This window comes from Dendrobates tinctorius, unplaced genomic scaffold (genome assembly GCF_039654945.1).
Source record: "Dendrobates tinctorius isolate UK_male_01 unplaced genomic scaffold, ASM3965494v1 ptg000051l, whole genome shotgun sequence".
Taxonomy (NCBI): Eukaryota; Metazoa; Chordata; class Amphibia; order Anura; family Dendrobatidae; genus Dendrobates; species Dendrobates tinctorius.
In genome coordinates, this window is record NW_027361719.1 from 10,487,193 (window position 1) to 10,510,162 (window position 22,970).

Sequence of the window (22,970 nt, forward strand, 5' to 3'; positions counted from 1 at the left end):
CAATTTTTACAATTCTGACCACTGTACCTTTATGAGGTCATAACTCTGGAACGCTTCCATGGATCCCGGTGATTCTGACATTGTTTTCTTGTGACATATTGTACTTCATGTTAGTGGTAAAATTTCATTCAAATAACTAGCGTTTATTTGTGAAAAAAATGGAAATTTGACAAAAATTTTGAAAATTTCGCAATTTTCCAACTTTGAATTTTTATGCCCTTAAATCACAGAGATACGGCACACAAAAAACTTGATAAGTAACATTTCCCACATGTTTACTTTACATCAGCACAATTTTGGAACCAAAATTTTTTTTTGTTAGGAAGTTATAAGGGTTAAAAGTTGACCAGCGATTTCTCATTTTTACAACACCATTTTATTTTTAGGACCACATCACATTTGAAGCCACTTTGAGGGGTCTATATGATAGAAAATACCCAAAAGTGACACCATTCTAAAAACTGAACCCCTTAAGGTGCTCAAAACCACATTCAAGAAGTTTATTAACCCATTAGGTGCGTCACAGGAATTTTTTTGAATATTTAAAAAGAAATGAACATCTAACTTTTTTTCACAAAAAAAATACTTCAGGTTCAATTTTTTTTATTTTACCAAGGGTAACAGGAGAAATTGGACTGCAAAAGTTATTGTGCAATTTGTCCTGAGTATGCTGATACCTGATTTGTGGGGGGAACGACTGTTTCGGCGCATGGCAGAGCTCAGAATGGAAGGAGCGCCGTTTGACTTTTTCAATGCAAAACTGCCTGGAATTCAGATCGGACGCCATGTCACGTTTGGAGAGTCCCTGATGTACCTAAACAGTGGAAACCCCCTACAAGTGACCCCATTTTGGAAACTAGACCCCCCAAGGAACTTATCTAGAAATGTGGTGAGAACTTTGAACCCACAAGGGCTTTACAGAAGTTTATAACGTACAGCGGTACAATTAAAAAATCATATTTTTTCCACAAAAATGATCTTTTCACCCCAATTTTTATTTTCCCAAGGGTAACAGGACCCTAAAAGTTATTGTGCAATTTGTCCTGAGTACGCTGATACCCCACATGTGGGGGTAAACCACTATTTGGGCGCATGACAGAGCTCGGAAGGGAAGCAGTGCCATTTGACGTTTTTGGCTGGAATTGAGATCGGACACCATGTCGCGTTTGGAAAACCCCTGATGTACCAAAACAGTGGAAACCCCCCACAAATGACACCATTTTGGAAACTAGACCCCCTAAGGAACTTATCTAGATGTGTGGTGAGAACTTTGAACCCCCATGGGCTTCACAGAAGTTTATAACATAAAGCCATACAATTAAAAAATCATATTTTTTCCACAAAAATGATCTTTTCACCCTTAATTCTTATTTTTCCAAGGGTAACAGGACCATAAAAGTTATTGTGCAATTTGTCCTGAGTACGCTGATACCCCACATGTGGGGGTAAACCACTATTTGGGCGCATGGCAGAGCTCGGAAGGGAAGCAGCGCCATTTGACGTTTTTGGCTGGAATTGAGATCGGACACCATGTCGCGTTTGGAAAACCCCTGATGTACCAAAACAGTGGAAATCCCCCACAAATGACACCATTTTGGAAACTAGACCCCCTAAGGAACTTATCTAGATGTGTGGTGAGCACTTTGACCCCCCCAGTGCTTCACAAAAGTTTATAATGCCCGGGTGTGAAAATAAATAATTCGTATTTTTTCCACAAACATGATCTTCTAGTCACCATTTTTTTATTTTCCCAAGGGTACCAGGAGAAATTGGACCCCAAAAGTTGTTGTCCAATTTGTCCTGAGTATGCTGATACCCCATATGTGGGAGAAAACTACTGTATGGGCACACGTCGGGGCTCGGAAGGGAAGTAGTGACGTTTTGGAATGCAGACTTTGATGGAATGGTCTGCAGGTGTCATGTTGCCTTTGGAGAGCCCCTAATGTACCTAAACAGTGGAAACCCCCCACAAATGACACCATTTTGTAAACTAGACCCCCCAAGGAACTTATCTAGATGTGTGGTTAGCACTTTGAACCCCCCAGTGCTTCACAGAAGTTTATAACGCCCGGGCGTGAAAATAAAAAATTTGTATTTTTTCCACAAACATGATCTTTTAGTCACCATTTTTTTATTTTCCCAAGGCTACCAGGAGAAATTGGACCCCAAAAGTTGTTGTCCAATTTGTCCTGAGTATGCTGATACCCCATATGTGGGAGAAAACTACTGTATGGGCACACGTCGGGGCTCGGAAGGGAAGTAGTGACGTTTTGGAATGCAGACTTTGATGGAATGGTCTGCGGGTGTCATGTTGCCTTTGGAGAGCCCCTAATGTACCTAAACAGTGGAAACCCCCCACAAATGACCCCATTTTGAAAACTAGACCCACTAAGGAACTTATCTAGATGTGAGGTGAGCACTTTGAACCCCCAAGGGCTTCACTGAAGTTTATAATGCCAGGGCATGAAAATAAAAAAATCGTATTTTTTCCAGAAACATGATCAATTAGTCCCCAATTTTTTCATTTTCCCAAGGGTAACAGGAGAAATTGGACCCCCAAAAGTTGTTGTCCAATTTGGCCTGAGTACGCTGACACCCCATATGTGGGAGAAAACTACTGTATGGACACACGTCGGGGCTCGGAAGGGAAGCAGTGACGTTTTGGAATGCAGACTTTGATGGAATGGTCTGCGGGTGTCATGTGCGTTTGGAGAGCCCCTGATGTACCTAAACTATTGAAACTCCCCACAAGTGACCCCATTTTGGACACTAGACCCCCCCACGGAACTTATCTAGATGTGTGGTGAGCACTTTGAACCCCCAAGTGTTTCACAGAAGTTTATAACACTTGATATTTTTGCCCCCAATTTTTTATTTTCCTAAGGGTAACAGGAGAAATTGGACCCCAAAAATTGTTTTGCAATTTGTCCTGAGTAGGCTGATACCCTACATGTGGGGGTAAAACACTGTTTGGGCGCATGGCAGAGCTTGGAAGTGAAGGAGCACCATTTGACTTTTTCAACTCAGAATTGGCTGGAATTGAGATCAGACGCCATGTTGCATTTGGAGAGCCCCTGATGTGCCCAAACAGTGGAAACCCCCAATTATAACTCCAACCCTAACCCCAACACACCCCTAACCCTAATCTGAGCCCTAACCCTAGCCCTAACCCTAGCCCTAACCCTAAGGCTGTGTGCACACGCTGCGGATTTTGCTGCGGTTCCGCAGCGGTTTTGGCTGCTGCGGACCCGCAGCAGTTTCTGCTGCGGTGTACAGTACCATGATTCCCTATGGGAATCAAAAACCGCAGTGCAGACGGTGTGGAATTTTCCGCGTGGATTATCTGCGGTTTTCAATCCGCAGAAAGAATTGACATGTCAATTCTTTCTGCGGATTCCCCTGCGGTTTGCCATCTCCTCCATTTGAGGAGATGGCAAACCGCAGGGCAAAACCACAGAGCAATCCGCAGGTAAAACCGCAGTGCAGACGGTGCGGAATTTTCCACGCGGATTATCTGCGGTTTTCAATCCGCAGAAAGAATTGACATGTCAATTCTTTCTGCGGATTCTCCTGCGGTTTGCCATCTCCTCTATTGAGGAGATGAAAACCGCAGGACAAAACCGCAGAGCAATCCGCAGGTAAAACCGCAGGTCTTTTGACCTGCGGTTTCACCTGCAGATTTTACAAAATCCGCGCGGATGAATCCGCACCTAATCCGCAGCGTGTGCACACAGCCTTACCCCAACGGGAAAATGGAGATAAATACTTTTTTTTTTAGTTTTATTATTTTTCCCTAACTAAGGGGGTGATAACAGGGGGTTTGATTTACTATTTATTTCGGTTTTTATGTTTGGCGGCTGTCACACGCTAAAAGACGCTTTTTATTGTAAAAATAGTTTTTGCATCACCACATATTGAGAGCTATAATTTTTCCGTATTTTGACCCACTGAGTCATGTAAGGTCTTATTTTTTGCGGGACGAGTTGACGTTTTTATTGGTACCATTTTCGGGCACGTGACATTTTTTGATCGCTTTTTATTCCTATTTTTGGGACACAGAATGAACAAAAACCAGCGTTTCATGAATTTCTTTTGGGGGGGTGCGTTTACACCGTTCCGCGTGCGGTAAAATTGATAAAGTGGTTTTATTCTTCGGGTCAGTACGGTTACAGCGATACCTCATTTAGGTCGTTTTTTTATGTTTTGTCGGTTTTATGCAATGAAAACTATTTTATATAAAAAATAATTATTTTTGCATCGCTTTATTCTGTGAGCTATAACTTTTTTATTTTTTCGCTGATGATGCTGTGTGGCGGCTCGTTTTTTGCGGGACAAGATGACGTTTTCAGCGGTACCATGGATATTTATATGCGTCTTTTTGATCGCGCGTTATTGCACTTTTTGTTCGGTGGTATGATAATAAATCATTATTTTTTGCTTCGTGTTTTATTTTTATTTTTTAAGGGGTTCGCTAAAAGGGTTATCTAATGGGACAGTTTTATAGGGCGGGTCATTACGGACGCGGCGATACCTAATATGTGTACTTTTATTGTTTTTTTTTTTATTATTTCCAAAAAATGGATTTATTGAGGGAATATTTTTTTTTTTTTTCTAATTTATTTGGCGATTTTTTTAAATTTATTTTTACATTTTTTTTTAATTTTTTTTTACTTTATTACATAGTCCCAGGTGGGACATCACTGTCCTGTGACAGATCGCTGATCTGTCACATCACAGATCACTGTGACAGATCAGCAATCTGTCACAGGCATTGAAGAAGACTTCCTCTTGCCTGCGCTTTGCAGGCACTGAGGAAGCCAACTTCCTCAGGTCCCCGAAGGCCCCCGTCGCCATCTTGGATTCGGGGGCCTGGAGGATAGGAGCCCCCCGCAGCAGCGCTGCACATTGCGCTGCCGTGGGGGGCTCAGGGAAGCACGGAGGGAGCCCCCTCCCTGCCGATGCTTCCCTTTAACTCCCGGTACACCGCGATCATGTTTGATCGCGGTGTGCAAGGGGTTAACGTGTCGGGGGCGGTCCGTGACCGCCCCTGACACATAGTGCCGGGTGTCAGCTGTGATAATCAGCTGACACCCGGCCGCAATCAGCGGCGCTCACCACGTGGGCGCCGCTGATCGCGGTAGACGTACTATCCCGTCCACGGTCATACGGGCCCGGGTACCGTGGATGGGATAGTACATCGGATGTCAGGAAGGGGTTAAAGAGGAAAAGGAGGATGCATAAATTGGATGACCAATGGGAAGCTGAACCCTACACTGTCCTACCATCAAACTTTGACAACACCAAAGTGTGCCTTATCAGTAAGGATGGAGGAGAAACCTCATCAGCCGTATTGAGGGATCATCTGAAACTGTGCCCTGACCAGCTAAAGGAAAGGATGGGAGAACAAAACAGCACCTGCTTGCAAGAGGGTTTATACGGTATATACAGATATTCATTATGCCAACTAGGGGGCAGGTCAGTGAGGGATCAGTGACCTGTCAGCAGGCTGCATTATGAATATCTAATCAGAGCACCACATAACACCAACCCCGCCTTAGGGCACGAGAATCTCATTAACACAAAACTGAAAATAAAGATTAAAGAACATCCATAAGACAGATTTCATCAACCAAGGTATCATTTTTATTAGTATAACGGCGCCGACCTGACACTGTCTGTAGGCTACTGTGCACAATGCTGCTGACAGGTTCGCTTTAAGCAATAGGAGCTCACACTCTTCTGGAAAGGTTTTCTACAAGGTTGTGCAGTATGTCTGCGAATTTCAGCCCTTTAATTCAGAAGAGCATTTGTGAGGTCAGGTACTGATGTTGGAGGAGAGGGCCCAGCTTGCAATCTCCATTCTATTTTATCCTAAATGTACTCGATGGTATTGAGCCCAGGACTCTGCGGCCGGTCAAGTTCTTCCACTTGAAAATCACCCAACCATGCCTTTATAGACCTTGCTTTGTTCACTGGGACACAATCTTGCTGGAACAGAAAAGGGCCTTCTCCAAACTGTTCCTACAAATTTGGAAACATAATACTGTATTGTTCAAAGTGTCTTAGAATGCTGAAGAATTAAAGGGGTTGTCCGGTCTAAATTGATAAGTCTGCAATCACTCTATGTGACTGTAAAGATGTATATCTTTGTACCGTGTTAACCAGTAGATAGAAAAATATTCAGGATTGAGAGTCCTCAGTAGTTGATACCTTTTAATGGCTAACTGAAAAGATGGTAACACATTGCAAGCTTTCGAGACTACTCAGGTCTCATCAGGCTAGACTAATACAAAATCTGAAGTCACATATTTATGCACAATACAACCTAGAAAAAATGCAATAGATAAGACAAGTGACGTGAAGCAGAACTATCAATATGGGAGAGGGATATTTATGTTTCTCCCTCTCCCATATTGATAGTTCTGCTTCACGTCACTTGTCTTATCTATTGCATTTTTTCTAGGTTGTATTGTGCATAAATATGTGACTTCAGATTTTGTATTAGTCTAGCCTGATGAAGAGACCTGAGTAGTCTCGAAAGCTTGCAATGTGTTACCATCTTTTCAGTTAGCCATTAAAAGGTATCAACTACTGAGGACTTTCAATCCTGAATATTTTTCTATGTGACTGTAGATTTATGAATCCTCTAATTGGTTTCTGCTTGGGAGTATGCCTATCTCATACATCACTGCCGTATCTGACTCAGAAATCCTTACAGCGCACAGTGCGTGCTTTGGAGGGCTTCATAAGTCTGCTGTCACACAGAGTGACTGCAGACTTATCATTTTAGACCGGACAACTCCTTTAAGATTTCCCTTCATTGAAACTAAAAGTCCTAGGCTGACCTTGAAAAACATCTCCATTGTGTTATCCTTCCTCCACAAATCTTTACAGTTGGTACTTGGTACAGATTGGTTACATTCTGACATTCACAAAACCCAGACTCGTCCATCAGACTGCCAGATAGAGAATCACGATTCATCATTCCACAGAACATATTTCCACATGTCATTGTGCTTGATGATGTAAGGCTTCCATGCAGCTGCTCGTCCATCGAAGCTCCTGGTGCCCAGTTTTTGCTCGAGAGGAGGTTTAGATTCTGCAATGATATAGTCTGCAGAGCTTTGGTGATTTTTACGTGCCTCAGTTCTTGGTGACCATGCTGTAAGTTTACATGGTCTGTCACTTTGTGTCTGAGTGCTGTAAATCCTAAAAGCTTCCACTTTTCAATAATATTCAGTAGAGCTGAGCGACTTTTGGTTTTTTAGGGTCGCGTTTCGTTTTGTGAAACCCGACTTTTCCAAAAGTCGGGTCGAGCAAGATCGTCCGATTATAGGGAAAAGTCGGGGTCGTCCCGAAACCCGAAACCCAATGTAAGTCAATGGAGAATAAAAGTCGGCAGTGAGAGGAGGACAGGAAACACACCTACAGTGCCCATTTGAATGCCAAAAGCATCAATTCTTCTTTCTTAAGCTTGTCAACCTTAATTAACTTCATAATACAAGTTACGCACTGAAAAATGGGGGTTATTTGGCTACAAACTGTGGGGGGGGAGGGCTGGCTTCAGGTTTTCATGTGCCCTGGGCGAAAGAGCGCCCCTTTAACACATACCACAACTCATCATGCTCCGATACGGCAGAGAAATAGCGGTATAGTACAATGAAAAATACCTCACTTTTTACATCTCATCACGAGGCCCTATTTCTCCATACAGAATCATTGGTCCCATATAATGTTTGAAACAGTATATGATGAGCTCCACATAATGCTACAGTATATGTTGGTCCCCATGGATGAAGCTCCACTGTGTTATGGGCCCAAATAATGCTCCAAACATAATGGGCCCCATTTCTAATGCTCTAGTGTATAATGGGCCCTGTAAATGCTGCTCCAGTGTTTGATGTCCACCTTTGGAATGTTCCAGTGTATGGTGGGCCCCATCTATCATTCTCCAGAGTATAGTGCTCCCCAAAAATTGCTGTCCCAACATTGAAAACAATCAAATAAGTCTCCTCGCTAGGGAATCCCTGTACTTGTCTGGACAGGTGCTGTAGCTTGCTTAACAGCTCGCCAGCCGTTCTCACGCCCAGTATGGATTACACGTGATTGCACAAAGGTGAGAAAGGGTACCGTATCCCCAGATAACATGTATGGATAGCGTACACATTCAAAATATATGTCTCAGGAGGCAGGCTCAGACGGTGTTAGGCCCAGTATGGATTGCACGTGATTGCACAAAGGTTAGAAAGGGTACCGTATCCCCGGATAACATGTATGGATAGCGTACACATTCAAAATATATGTCTATACAGCATGAGGCAGGCTCAGACGGTGTTAGGCCCAGTATGGATTGCACGTGATTGCACAAAGGTTAGAAAGGGTACCGTATCCCTGGATAACATGTATGGATAGCGTACACATTCAAAATATATGTCTCAGGAGGCAGGCTCAGACGGTGTTAGGCCCAGTATGGATTGCACGTGATTGCACAAAGGTTAGAAAGGGTACCGTATCCCTGGATAACATGTATGGATAGCGTACACATTCAAAATATATGTCTCAGGAGGCAGGCTCAGACGGTGTTAGGCCCAGTATGGATTGCACGTGATTGCACAAAGGTTAGAAAGGGTACCGTATCCCTGGAAAACATGTATGGATAGCGTACACATTCAAAATATATGTCTATACAGCATGAGGCAGGTTCAGACGGTGTTAGGCCCAGTATGGATTGCACGTGATTGCACAAAGGTTAGAAAGGGTACCGTATCCCCGGATAACATGTATGGATAGCGTACACATTCAAAATATATGTCTCAGGAGGCAGGCTCAGACGGTGTCAGGCACAGTATGGATTTGACGGCCCAGATTACACAGCGGAGGAGCAGGGAGAGGTAAAGATTGCAAATGCTGGAGCCCTGCCCAAGCAAGGGGGGCCCACTCGTGGGCGTCGGTACTGGCACTGGGCCCCTCATAGTACAGCGGTGTGTCTGACGGCGGGTGTGCACCACCACCGTCAGAGACACTTGATTGCACTATGAGGGACCCTGTGCCAGTGCCCGCGCCCAAGAGTCAGCCTACCCACCTGTCCAGGGCAACGGCACTCGCACGGTGTCGTGCGATAGGTGGTGACCCCGGCCATGGGGGGGGAGGCAGCACAGTTAGGGAGTTTTAGAAAGTGGCATATGTTGATGTTGGACATTCAGCTGATGAAAAAGGCGAAATAGGTGAAGTACCAGGAAGAGGTGGACCAAAGCAAGCCATTTTTCTGTCACCCTATGTGTCATCAGGGGAAGGTGGGACAAAATCCTTGGAAACCCATGCGTGGTTCATTTTAATGAAGGTTAGATCATCCACATTTTGGGTTGACAGACGGGTCCTTTTTTCTGTCAGGATTGATCCAGCTGCACTGAAGACTCTTTCCGATAGCACACTTGCAGCTGGGCAAGCGAGCTCCTGTAAGGCATATTGTGCCAATTCAGGCCAGGTGTCCAGTTTAGCGGCCCAATAGTCAAAGGGGAATGACCTGTGTGGTAGAACATCGATATGGGAGGAAAACTAGTTTGTTACCATAGTTGACAACTGCTGTCTCCTGTCACTTTCCATCGATGCAGTATTACCAGTTGTGTGAGCGGTATTTGAAAAATCAGTCCACAACATTGTCATGAAACCCCTGTCTCCAACGCCACTTCTGCTGTGTGCACCACGAACACCTCTGCCAAGCTGCCCCCGGCCCGTACGGCTCGTGTGAGAACCATCACCGCTGCTGTGTGCTGGAAATGCCTCAAGCAACCGATTTACCAGAGTTGCTTGTTTATTAGCCAATAGTAGGTCAAGGTTCTCCAGTGGCATGATGTTTTGTAATTTGCCTTTATAGCATGGATCCAGGATGCTGGCCAACCAGTAGTCGTCATCGTTCATCATTTTGGCAATGCGGGGGTCCCTTTTTAGGATCTGCAAGGCATAATCTGACATGTGGGCCAATGTTCCCGGTGTCAATGATGCACTGCGAGTGCTGGGTGGAGGAGCACTTTATGGCAAATCCACATCCCTCCAGTCACGCACAAACCCTGTACCAGACCTTGCCACGCCAACATTTTCACTTGCCCCACGAGATGCATCCTCCTCCCCTAAGTAATCATCCCCATCATCCTCCTCCTCTTCTTCCTCCACCTCGTCCAGGAGAGGTCCCTGAGCAGACAATGGCTGAATGTCATCAAGGATTCCCTCCTCCTCTTCCTCCTCATCAACATTGGCTGCAGACGCCTGCTCCTTAAGGTGCGTCAAAGTTTGCATGAGCAGACGCATAAGTGGGATGCTCATGCTTAGGATGGCGTCTTCTGCGCTTACCAGCCGTGTGCATTCCTCAAAACACTGAAGGACTTTACAAAGGTCTTTCAGCTTCGACCACTGCACACCTGTCAACTCCATGTCTGCTCTCAAAGTGCCTGGCCGTGTATCCTCCCACAAATGCATTATGGCCTGCCTCTGCTCGCACAGCCGCTCCACCATGTGCAGGGTGGAGTTCCACCTTGTTGCAATGTCGATAATGAGGCGGTGGTTGGGAAGGTGGAGCAATCGCTGCAGCTTCTGCATACGAACGGAGTGTACAGGCGACCGGCGGATGTGCGCGCACAGTCTTCGCACCTTCTGGAGCAGGGCTGTTAACTCCGGATAATTTTTGAGGAAGCATTGCACCACCAGGTTCAAGGTGTGAGCCAAGCAAGGTATGTGGCTGAGTTTTGAAAGGGCTATGGCTGCCACAAAATTACGGCCGTTATCACTAACTACCTTGCCTGCCTCAAGATGTACACTGCCCAGCCATGACTCAGTTTGTCGCTTCAAGTACTCGGCCAGCACCTCGGCGGTGTGTCTGTCGCCCAAACACATCATCTGCAACACAGCCTGCTGACGCTTTCCACTAGCTGCTCGATAGGGGGACACATCGTGTGCAACAGTGGCAGCTGCAGATGGAGTGCTCGTACGACTGCGCTCTGTGGACGAGCTTTCGCTTCTGGAGGAGGTGGAGGAGGAGGAGGGTCGAACGCCTACAGCCAACTGTTTCCTATACCGTGGGCTAGGCAGCACTGTCCCACCACCGCTGTCCCCTGTGGACCCTGCATCCACCACATTAACCCAGTGCGCAGTGATGGACACGTAACGGCCCTGGCCATGCCGACTGGACCATGCATCAGTTGTGAGGTGCACCTTTCCGCTCACTGACTGCTTGAGTGCATGGACAATGCGGTCTTTCACATGATGGTGGAGGGCTGGGATGGCTTTGCGAGAGAAGAAGTGGCGACTGGGTAGGTCATAGCGTGGTACTGCATAGGCCATGAGTTCGCGGAAAGCTGTGCTTTCCACCAACCGAAAGGGCATCATCTCAAACGAGATTAGTTTGGCAATGTGGGCGTTCAAACCCAGTGTACGCGGATGAGAGACTGAGTACTTTCTTGACCTACTCATAGTGTCTGGGAGGGTGAGCTGGACTTGAGAGCTGCATATGGTGGAAGTAGCGGTGGACAGGGCGGACTGAGAGAGGGTTGATGATGGTGATGGAGTTGGTGTTCTTTCTGATGGCCTAGAATCAGTCTTTCATTGATATAACAGTGGGATTCCCTGACTGCTGTGGCCTTGCAACGACACCTCAACATTTGCTGCTGTGCTAACCGGTGGGCTTACAGTGGGGGAAACAATGTAGCGTTGCTGACTACCTTCGTTGTGATCAGTTGCACATGTGGCACTTGAGGTTTGGTGTTGTGTCCACGCTTGCAAGTGCATGCTGGTTAAATGTCTAAGCATGCAACTGGTATTCAAATTTTTCAGATTTTTCCCTCGGATAAAGGTCTTTGCGCACTTCTTACAGATAACCTTGGCCTGATCATGAGGATTTTGTTCAAAAAAGTGCCACACTGCACTCTTCCTACTTTGGCAGACATTTTGCGGCCTAGCACGCTGTGATGTTTTGACCCTCTGGACAAGCTGTCCAGCAACTCTTTTGATGTTTGGAACCTGTCTTTGGAGTGCTCCGGGCCTGCCAGATAACAGCTGTTGCGATGTCGATGTCTGCTGTGGATGCTCCTCATCTGAGCTATTGGAAGCAGCACCCTCTTCCCCCAATGGATGCCAATCTGGGTCAACAACTGGGTCATCCATCACCTCCTCTTCTATGTCATGTGCACCTTCCTCTGTGTCACCGTGTATGGTGGTATAGTGTGCGGGAAGGGGCACCTGAGTCTCATCAGGGTCAGAATCTGGCTCTGTACACTACGAGGACAATGTAGTGCTCTGACTGAATGTACCAGCAGAATCATCCATCAGCGGCTGTGCATCAGTGCACTCCATGTCAGATTCATCTTGGCCTGGGTAATTCACCATTTCACTTGATAATCCAGGCATGGTATGTGAAAACAGCTCCATGGAGTAATCAGTAGTATGGCCTGCGTCATCCTTCAATCTTGGTTGGGTTAAGGACACAAGGAAAGGTGTGGTTCATGAACATGAGCCTCCAATGACGACTCAGTGCTTTTACTTTTTACAACTGAAGAAGAGGAGGCGATAGAGCTGGAGGCTGAGTCAGCAATGTAAGACAAAACTTTTTCCTGATGCTCTGGCTTTAAAAGAGGTTTGCCAACTCCTAGAAAACTAAGCGTTCGAGGCCTTATGTAGCCAGACGATGACGCAGGCTCAACACCTCCTGCATTCGGTCCTATTTTGCTCTTGCCACTACCATCAGATCCACCACCAACACCATCATTACCAGCTGCCAACCCCCGCCCAATTCCACGGCCTCTTCCACCAGCCTTCCTCATTTTTGGTAGAAATGTAGACAAAATCCAACAAACTATATAGTATGTAAAACAAGGTGTCTATAGGACAGGGGAGATTTTGAATTTCTGCACACACTTTTGGACACTGGACACTTTTGGATTGTGTGAGGCCCACTGATATCTGAGCGCTATGTGACAGGCTCGATGGCACAGCTGTGACCTAAGTGACTAGAGAATAAGTGAGATTTTGAATCTCTGCACACACTTTTGGACACTGGACACTTTTGGATTGTGTGAGGCCCACTGATATCTGAGCGCTATGTGACAGGCTCGATGGCACAGCTGTGACCTAAGTGACTAGAGAATAAGTGAGATTTTGAATCTCTGCACACACTTTTGGACACTGGACACTTTTGGATTGTGTGAGGCCCAATGAATATCTGAGCGCTGTGACAAGCTCGATGGCACAGCTGTGACCTAAGTGACTAGAGGATAAGTGAGAGTTTGAATCTCTGCACACACTTTTGGACACTGGACACTTTTGGATTGTGTGAGGCCCAATGAATATCTGAGCGCTATGTGACAAGCTCGATGGCACAGCTGTGACCTAAGTGACTAGAGGATAAGTGAGAGTTTGAATCTCTGCACACACTTTTGGACACTGGACACTTTTGGATTGTGTGAGGTCCAATGAATATCTGAGCGCTATGTGACAAGCTCGATGGCACAGCTGTGACCTAAGTGACTAGAGGATAAGTGAGAGTTTGAATCTCTGCACACACTTTTGGACACTGGACACTTTTGGATTGTGTGAGGCCCAATGAATATCTGAGCGCTATGTGACAAGCTCGATGGCACAGCTGTGACCTAAGTGACTAGAGGATAAGTGAGAGTTTGAATCTCTGCACACACTTTTGGACACTGGACACTTTTGAATTGTGTGAGGCCCAATGAATATCTGAGCGCTATGTGACAAGCTCGATGGCACATCTGTGACCTAAGTGACTAGAGAATAAGTGAGATTTTGAATCTCTGCACACACTTTTGGACACTGGACACTTTTGGATTGTGTGAGGCCCAATGAATATCTGAGTGCTATGTGACAGGCTCGATGGCACAGCTGTGACCTAAGTGACTAGAGAATAAGTGAGATTTTGAATCTCTGCACACACTTTTGGACACTGGATACTTTTGGATTGTGTGAGGCCCAATGAATATCTGAGCGCTATGTGACAAGCTCGATGGCACAGCTGTGACCTAAGTGACTAGAGGATAAGTGAGAGTTTGAATCTCTGCACACACTTTTGGACACTGGACACTTTTGGATTGTGTGAGGCCCAATGAATATCTGAGCGCTATGTGACAAGCTCGATGGCACAGCTGTGACCTAAGTGACTAGAGGATAAGTGAGAGTTTGAATCTCTGCACACACTTTTGGACACTGGACACTTTTGGATTGTGTGAGGCCCAATGAATATCTGAGCGCTATGTGACAAGCTCGATGGCACAGCTGTGACCTAAGTGACTAGAGGATAAGTGAGAGTTTGAATCTCTGCACACACTTTTGGACACTGGACACTTTTGGATTGTGTGAGGCCCAATGAATATCTGAGCGCTATGTGACAAGCTCGATGGCGCAGCTGTGACCTAAGTGACTAGAGGATAAGTGAGAGTTTGAATCTCTGCACACACTTTTGGACACTGGACACTTTTGGATTGTGTGAGGCCCAATGAATATCTGAGCGCTATGTGACAAGCTCGATGGCACAGCTGTGACCTAAGTGACTAGAGGATAAGTGAGAGTTTGAATCTCTGCACACACTTTTGGACACTGGACACTTTTGGATTGTGTGAGGCCCAATGAATATCTGAGCGCTATGTGACAAGCTCGATGGCACAGCTGTGACCTAAGTGACTAGAGGATAAGTGAGAGTTTGAATCTCTGCACACACTTTTGGACACTGGACACTTTTGGATTGTGTGAGGCCCAATGAATATCTGAGCGCTATGTGACAAGCTCGATGGCACAGCTGTGACCTAAGTGACTAGAGGATAAGTGAGAGTTTGAATCTCTGCACACACTTTTGGACACTGGACACTTTTGGATTGTGTGAGGCCCAATGAATATCTGAGCGCTATGTGACAAGCTCGATGGCACAGCTGTGACCTAAGTGACTAGAGAATAAGTGAGATTTTGAATCTCTGCACACACTTTTGGACACTGGACACTTTTGGATTGTGTGAGGCCCAATGAATATCTGAGCGCTATGTGACAGGCTCGATGGCACAGCTGTGACCTAAGTTACTAGAGAATAAGTGAGATTTTGAATCTCTGCACACACTTTTGGACACTGGACACTTTTGGATTGTGTGAGGCCCAATGAATATCTGAGCGCTATGTGACAAGCTCGATGGCACAGCTGTGACCTAAGTGACTAGAGGATAAGTGAGAGTTTGAATCTCTGCACACACTTTTGGACACTGGACACTTTTGGATTGTGTGAGGCCCAATGAATATCTGAGCGCTATGTGACAAGCTCGATGGCACAGCTGTGACCTAAGTGACTAGAGGATAAGTGAGAGTTTGAATCTCTGCACACACTTTTGGACACTGGACACTTTTGGATTGTGTGAGGCCCAATGAATATCTGAGCGCTATGTGACAAGCTCGATGGCACAGCTGTGACCTAAGTGACTAGAGGATAAGTGAGAGTTTGAATCTCTGCACACACTTTTGGACACTGGACACTTTTGGATTGTGTGAGGCCCAATGAATATCTGAGCGCTATGTGACAAGCTCGATGGCACAGCTGTGACCTAAGTGACTAGAGGATAAGTGAGAGTTTGAATCTCTGCACACACTTTTGGACACTGGACACTTTTGGATTGTGTGAGGCCCAATGAATATCTGAGCGCTATGTGACAAGCTCGATGGCACAGCTGTGACCTAAGTGACTAGAGGATAAGTGAGAGTTTGAATCTCTGCACACACTTTTGGACACTGGACACTTTTGGATTGTGTGAGGCCCAATGAATATCTGAGCGCTATGTGACAAGCTCGATGGCACAGCTGTGACCTAAGTGACTAGAGGATAAGGGAGATTGGATTGCTTTTAAAAAAGCAGTTTGCGGAGCAGTGGGTAGACAGCAATGCCAGCCTGTCAGGAAGCCTTAAAAGGCAGCCCAACAACCAACACCACTGATACACCACTATATAGCCTCCCCTTGCACTGCACACAGTGACTGGTGTGTTGTGCAGGCCAAATTGCTATCAGCAGCAGAAGCAGTTTTTTTTTCTTCTCAGCAGGACAAAAAAAAAAAATTGGGATTGCTTTTAAAAAAGCAGTTTGAGGCCCAATGAATATCTGAGCGCTATGTGACAGGCTCGATGGCACAGCTGTGACCAAAGTGACTGGAGGATAAGGGAGATTGGATTGCTTTTAAAAAAGCAGTTTGCGGAGCAGTGGGTAAACAGCAATGCCAGCCTCTCAGGAAGCCTTAGAAGGCAGCCCAACAACCAACACCACTGATACACCACTATATAGCCTCCCCTTGCACTGCACACACAGTGACTGGTGTGTTGTGCAGGCCAAATCGCTAGCAGCAGAAGCAGTTTTTTGGTCTTCTTCCCTGCCTAACGCTCTCCCTACAGAATCAGCAGCAACCTCTCCCTATACTGAGATCGGCAGAAGTAAGATGGCGGTCGGCGTGCACGCCCTTTTATACCCCCTGTGACGCCCACCAAAGCAAGCCAATCACTTGCATGCCCTTCTGAAAGATGGTGGTGACCCGTGCCTATGTCATCACGTTGCCCACAGTGTCCGTGGATCCTGATTGGCTGAAAAAGAGCGCAAAACAAACTTTTGAAACGCGACTTTGGCGCGTAAGTCGCCGACCTCGTGGCCGACCTCATCCTAGGGTCGGGTTTCGTTTCATGAAACCCGACTTTGCCAAAAGTCGGCGACTTTTGAATTTTTTCGACCCGTTTCGCTCAACTCTAATATTCAGTGATTAATAGATGTGTCCCAGTATTTTTGTCCATTTACTGTATTTTCGACCCTAACTCTTGTGTAGCTGTAGTTTGTCACCTGGAAAAAATAACTTCAGTTTTCTTTACATTCTGTATGAATATCTTGAGCAAATCCAGGTGTATATGACATTGTTATCTTATACATTAACAAATGGGACCTAAAAATATCTCTGTAAACTGTGAGATATGTAGAGACATTCACAAGTACCAGTGAGTGCAATAACACCTTGTTCTAATATATGCAGAATTGAAGACGTACAATTGTCACATTTCATTAATTCAAATATATGATAATGCACTTCACATTTGAAGTGACTTTGAGGGGTCTATATGGCAGAAAATACCCAAAAGTGACACCATTCTAAAAACTGCACCCCTCAAAGTGCTCAAAACCACATTCAAGACGCTTATTAACGCCTTAAGTGCTACACAGGTATTAAAACGATGTGGAAGGAAAAAATTAACATTTTAATTTTTCCCACAAAAATGTTCATTTAGCCCCATATTTTGCCCTTTTCAAGGACAACAGGATACAACTGTACAATTTTGTGAGCAATTTCTCCTGAGCACGTTGATACCCCATATGTTTTGGAAAGGTAATGCATGGCAAGGCTCAGAAGGGAAGGAGCGCCATTTGACTTTTGAGCGCAAAATTGGCTGGAATAATTAGCGGACGCAATGTCGCGTTTGCAGAGCCCCTGATGTGCCAATGCAGTGGAAACATCACACAAGTGACCCCATTTTGGAAACTACATCCCTTAAGGAACTTATCTAGAGGTGAGGTGAGCATCTTGAACGCACAGGTGCTTCACAGAATATTGTAATGCTGAGCAGTGAAAATGAAAAAATACATTTTCCAGCAAAAATATTGCTTCATCCTCACATTTTTCATTTTTACAATGGTAACAAAAGAAGTTGGACCATACAACTTGTTGTCCAATTTGTCCTAATTATGCCGATACCCCATATGTGGTGGCAAATTACTACAGTATTCGGGCACACGACAGGGCTTGGAAGGGAAGAAGTGCCAATTGAATTCGGGAATACAATCTTGTCTGTAATAGATTGCGTATTCCATGTCACATTTGAAGAACCCCTGACATGCCAAAACAGCAGAAACTCCCACAAGAGACCCCATTTTGAACACTACACCTCTTGAAGAATTCATCTAGTGATGTAGTGAGCATTTTTAACCCCTAGAAGATTCACAAAATTGTATAATATTAGGCTAAGTCAATGGAAAATTAACATTTTTTCACTAAAATGGTACTTTGGCACTATGTTTTCAATTTCCAAAAAGGGATAATAGGAGAAAGTGGACCACAAAATATGTTACACAATTTCTCTTGAGTACACCAATACCTCATATGTAGAAAACAACTTTTGAGGCCCAGTGCAAAGCTCAGAATGTAAGGAGTACCATATTGTAGTGCACATTTTGGTAGAATGGTTTGAGGGTGCCATGTCACATTGGCAGAGCCCCTGGGGTGCTACAACAGCAGAACCCCCTGTAGTGTGGCTAATGGTTGCATAGTCGATGGGAGGTATGTGTCACAGAGAGGGCTTGTCTCTGTGATGTAACCCGGATTATTTTCTCTAGTGCATGAAAGCACTAAGAGGTTCATTTGATAGACCTGGGACCGGGTTGCGGGTAGCTATGAGAGATGGGCAGGTCTGGCTACCCACATACCTCACATTTGGGTGTGGTTACAGCCTATATAATGGAGGATGTTGTTTGGCACATGGTCTGTGTGTTGGGAAGGAGAAGGCCTCCTGTGTGTTTGGCTCCAGACCGAGCCTGAGGACTGGACAATACCCCAGCCTGTGTGCCCCCACAGGCCTGTGGAGCAGAGCTCTGCTATGGACATTGTGACTTTGTGACCTAAAGGCTGTTTATTTTCTGTTTGTGCTTCTGGGGTTTATGAAGTAATAAACCCAAATGAACCTCTAAAGGAACGAGGATGGAAGAGGCGTCTTTTTTTTTTCTCTTTATTTTGCCTTATATACAAGTCATTATACACCAAAGAGTGTTTCCCATCACTTATTCCAGTAAAATCAATTTTATCTTCAGTTTGGGATGTTTCATTGTCACTCTGTAAGACTGGTGCAATACTCCGACAATATTGTTCCCAACAGTGACCTGGGAGTCAGGGATGCATCCAGGTATCTTTCCCATGCTGTTCCCATTCCATTTCAGCGCTTTTGCCATCCATTTGAGTGATTTTCCTGCCTCCCCAGACCTTCTGGGAGGGTCTGCTGCCGTAAAAATACTCAACATTCCCAATAACTGTTATTATATTCGTCATTCGAATTAAGCCCGTCTGAACGTCCAACCTGCTTGATTCGAGTGCTGAGCACTCAAGCATTTTAGTGCTCGCTCATCACTATTTTGGACGCAATTCTACAAGGAATATCACATATGCTCAGACTTCTAACTTCTGGCCAACCACTCCATCTATATCATCAATGTTGCTCATTCCTTGGTTTTCTTAATATTAAGAAATACAGTCAAATTCTTATCCATCATGCAGTACCATTTGAGAGGAGTCTTTCTTCTGCAGCAGAACAATGTCCCCAAACATACAGCCAATGTTATTAAAAACTATTTTCAGTACAAAGAACAAAGAGTCCTGGAAGCGATGATACATCGAGTCTGCCTGGAATTACATTGCTTAGCAGCATTATTTCCACTCAAACTAAAACATAAGAGCAGCATTGTAAGTAAATGTAAATACATGTGAAATGTTATGGAATTGTATAATTCACAAGATCAAAACTCATGTTAATGATATTCAAATGACACAAAAAGGAAACAAAATTTTCAAAACATCTCGATTTATTTAGTATTGAGTATGTGTGCCACATGCAGAAATAATTGCCCTTGCCCAGCTTGGCTGCTATTAACAAGGTTAATAATGGGTGTCTGAGATATATTCTGCTACTCTTAATGCACTTGGGCAAATCATCAAGATTTGCTGCTGGCAGCTCCCTTTGCAATTGCCGATTAGTGACATTCCAGATGTGCTAGATGGTAGACAAGTCAGGAGATGCTGCAGGTCATGGAAGCACATTGGTCACAGTAACATGAGCAACATGTAGCCTGGCGTTGAAGTTTTGAAAAACAGCTCCTGGCACTTTTTGAAGAAATGGCCTTAACACTGGATCCCCGAACCATTCTGTACGGCAAGTGAAACTGGATGTTACATACCATAACTACAGTGTCAAACAATGTCTACACAAACTATCGAAAGGTCTTTGTACGACATGGAACTATGAGCCAGACGTCCAGGTACAGGTGTTCCATTGACCTCACACCACTGCTCTGAAAGGCTATCATGGTGCAGAGCAAGATGGCAATGGAGACTGGAATGGAGGAATACACCAGTATTACTCCCAGGATTATGGTGTGGGATGAATGAATGGCAGCTGGACCCTTCTGGTTTACATTTTATATGCGTTATACTTACCGCTCGGTGTTACATTAATTTGGTTGTAGAAACAGGTGTAGGGCCATTTCTCTAAAGTCAGCAACAGTCTTTCAATACCACAACGCCAAGTCACATGCTCCTCATGCAATTGTGAGCAACCTTCATGGCCTAAACTTGCTACCATGGGTTGCAGCGTCTCCGGACTTGTCCACCATCTAGCATATCTGGGACACCATTATTTGGCAATTACAAAGGGAGCTGCCAGAAGTGGATCTTGATTATTTGTGTGACCAAATGCATTCAGCGTGGCAGAACATTCCTTAGCATGTAAGCTCATGTATTTCGCTCATAGTTGAAACTGAATAAAATAATACGTTTTAACCCCTTAACGACCAGATGTACAGTATTTTTGGTTTTGCATTTTCATTTTTTGCACCCCTTCTACCCAGAGCCATAACGATTTTATTTTTTGGTCAAAATGGCAATGTGAGGGCTTGTTTTTTTGCTGGACGAGTTGTACTTTTGAACGACACCATTGGTCTGGTCTTACCATGTCATGTACTCGAAAACGAGAAATAAATTCCAAGTGCAAAAAAAGTACAATTCCACACACTTTTTTTGTTTTGCTTTTTTACTAGGTTCACTAAACGCTAAAATTGACCTGCCATTATGATTCTCCAGTACATTACGAGTTCATAGACACCAAACATGTCTAGGTTCTTTTTAACTAAGGGGTGAAAAAAAAAATCCAAACTCTGTTAAAAAAAAATTGCGCCATTTTCCGATATCCGTAGCATCTCCATTTTTCGTGATATCGGGTTGGGTGAGGGCTTATTTTTTTGTGTGCCGAGCTGACATTTTTATTGATACCATTTTGGTGTGTATACGATGTTTTGATCACCCGTTATTGCATTTTAATCCAATGTCGCAGCGACCAAAAAAACGTAATTCTGGGGCTTTGACTTTTCTTCTCACTACATCGTTTAACGATCAGATTAATCCTTTTTTTATTAATAGACTGGGCGATTCTGAATGCGGCGATACCAAATATGTGTATGTTTGATTTTTTTTATTTTTTTAGTTTGAATGGGACGAAAGGAGGGTGATTTGAACTTATATATTTTTTATATTTTTAAAAACTTTTTTTACTTTTGGCATGCTTCAATAATCTCCATGGGAGACTAGAAGCTGCCATAAACCCAATTGACTCTGCTACATACAGGCGATGATCAGATCACCTGTATGTAGTAAAATTACTCACTTGCTATAAACGCCGACCACTGGGCAGTGCTCATAGCAATCCGGCAGTGACAACCATAGAGATCTGCAGGAGACCTCTGGTTGTCATGCCAACCCATCAGTGACCCGCGATCATGTGACGGAGGTCACCGGTGGGTGGGATTTCTGTCACAATTGCTGGAAGCGAATGTTTAATGCCGCTGTCAGCGTTTGATAATGGCATTTAATGGTTTAATAGCCGTTGGTAGATCACGATTCCACCCGTGGCTGTTCCGGGCAGCAAAACAACTGACATGTTCCGGGAAAGATGTGGGCTCACCGCCAGAGCCCACATCAAAGGGAGGGAGTCCAACATCGGCGTAAATTTACGCCCATTGTCGGAAAGGGGTTAAAATGTTTCTATTGGTTTATCAATTTTATATCAGAAACATACAGTGGCATGCAAAGTTTGGGCAACCTTAGTCAAAATTTCTGTTATTGTGAACAGTTAAGCAAGTTGAAGATGAAATCATCTCTAAAAGGCCTAAAGTCTTAAAGATGACACATTTTCTTTGTGTTTTAGACAAAAAATATATTTTAATTTTCTTCATTTTAAAAATTGCAAAAAGGAAATTGGGCAGATGCAAAAATGTGGGCACCTTTGGAGATTTGTGTGCTCAGATAACTTTGGCCAAGGATTCAGACCTTAATTAACCTGTTCGGTTTATGACTTGTTCACTATCATTAGAAAAGGCGTGTGATGCAAATTTCCCAGATTTATAAAAACCCAGCTTCTTCTAACCTTGTGCCAAAACACAGCAGCCATGGATTCTTCTAATCAGCTGCCTAGCACTCTGAAAATGAACAAGGTGGAGGCCCACAAAGTAGGAGAAAGCTATAAGAAGATAGCAAAGCATTTTCAAGTTGCCCTTTCCTCAGTCTGAAATGTAATAACAAAAACATTGGAGACCAAGATAAGGTCTGGAAGACCAACAAAAATTTCAGTGAGAGCTGATCGTAGGATTGCTAGAGAACCAAATCAGCAATCAGCAAATCAGGTATGTGTGGAGAAAAAAGGGCTCAGAATTTCAGGAAAAGAACATCTCACCAACCATGAAGCATAGGGGTGGATCAATCATGCTTTTGGGTTGTGTTGCAGCCAATGGCATGGGGAGCATTTCACGTGTAGAGGGAAGAATGGATTCAATGAAATAAATAAATTCTTGATTCAAGCATAACACCATCTGTAAAAAAAGCTAAAGTTGAAAATAGGATGGCTTCTACAAATGGATAGTGATCTTAAACAGACATCAAAATCCACAATAGACTACCTCACAGTCCCCTGATCTGAACATCATTGAAAATCTTGCTAGACCTCAAAATAGCAGTGCATGCAAGACAACTCAGGAATCTCACAAAACTGGAAGAATTTTCCAAGGAAGAATGGATGAAAGTTCCTACAAAAAGCATTTACAAGCTGTGATACTTTCAAAAGTTAGGGCTACGGGGTACTAACCAGGTAGAATG

At 44.4% G+C, this 22,970-nt stretch overlaps 1 protein-coding gene across 2 annotated transcripts in view; it reads left to right on the plus strand.

Annotated features, from left to right (window-relative positions):
* LOC141091288 (uridylate-specific endoribonuclease D-like) overlaps positions 1–22,970 on the plus strand; it is a 184,411-nt gene that overhangs the window by 93,024 nt on the left and 68,417 nt on the right. The window lies entirely within an intron of this gene.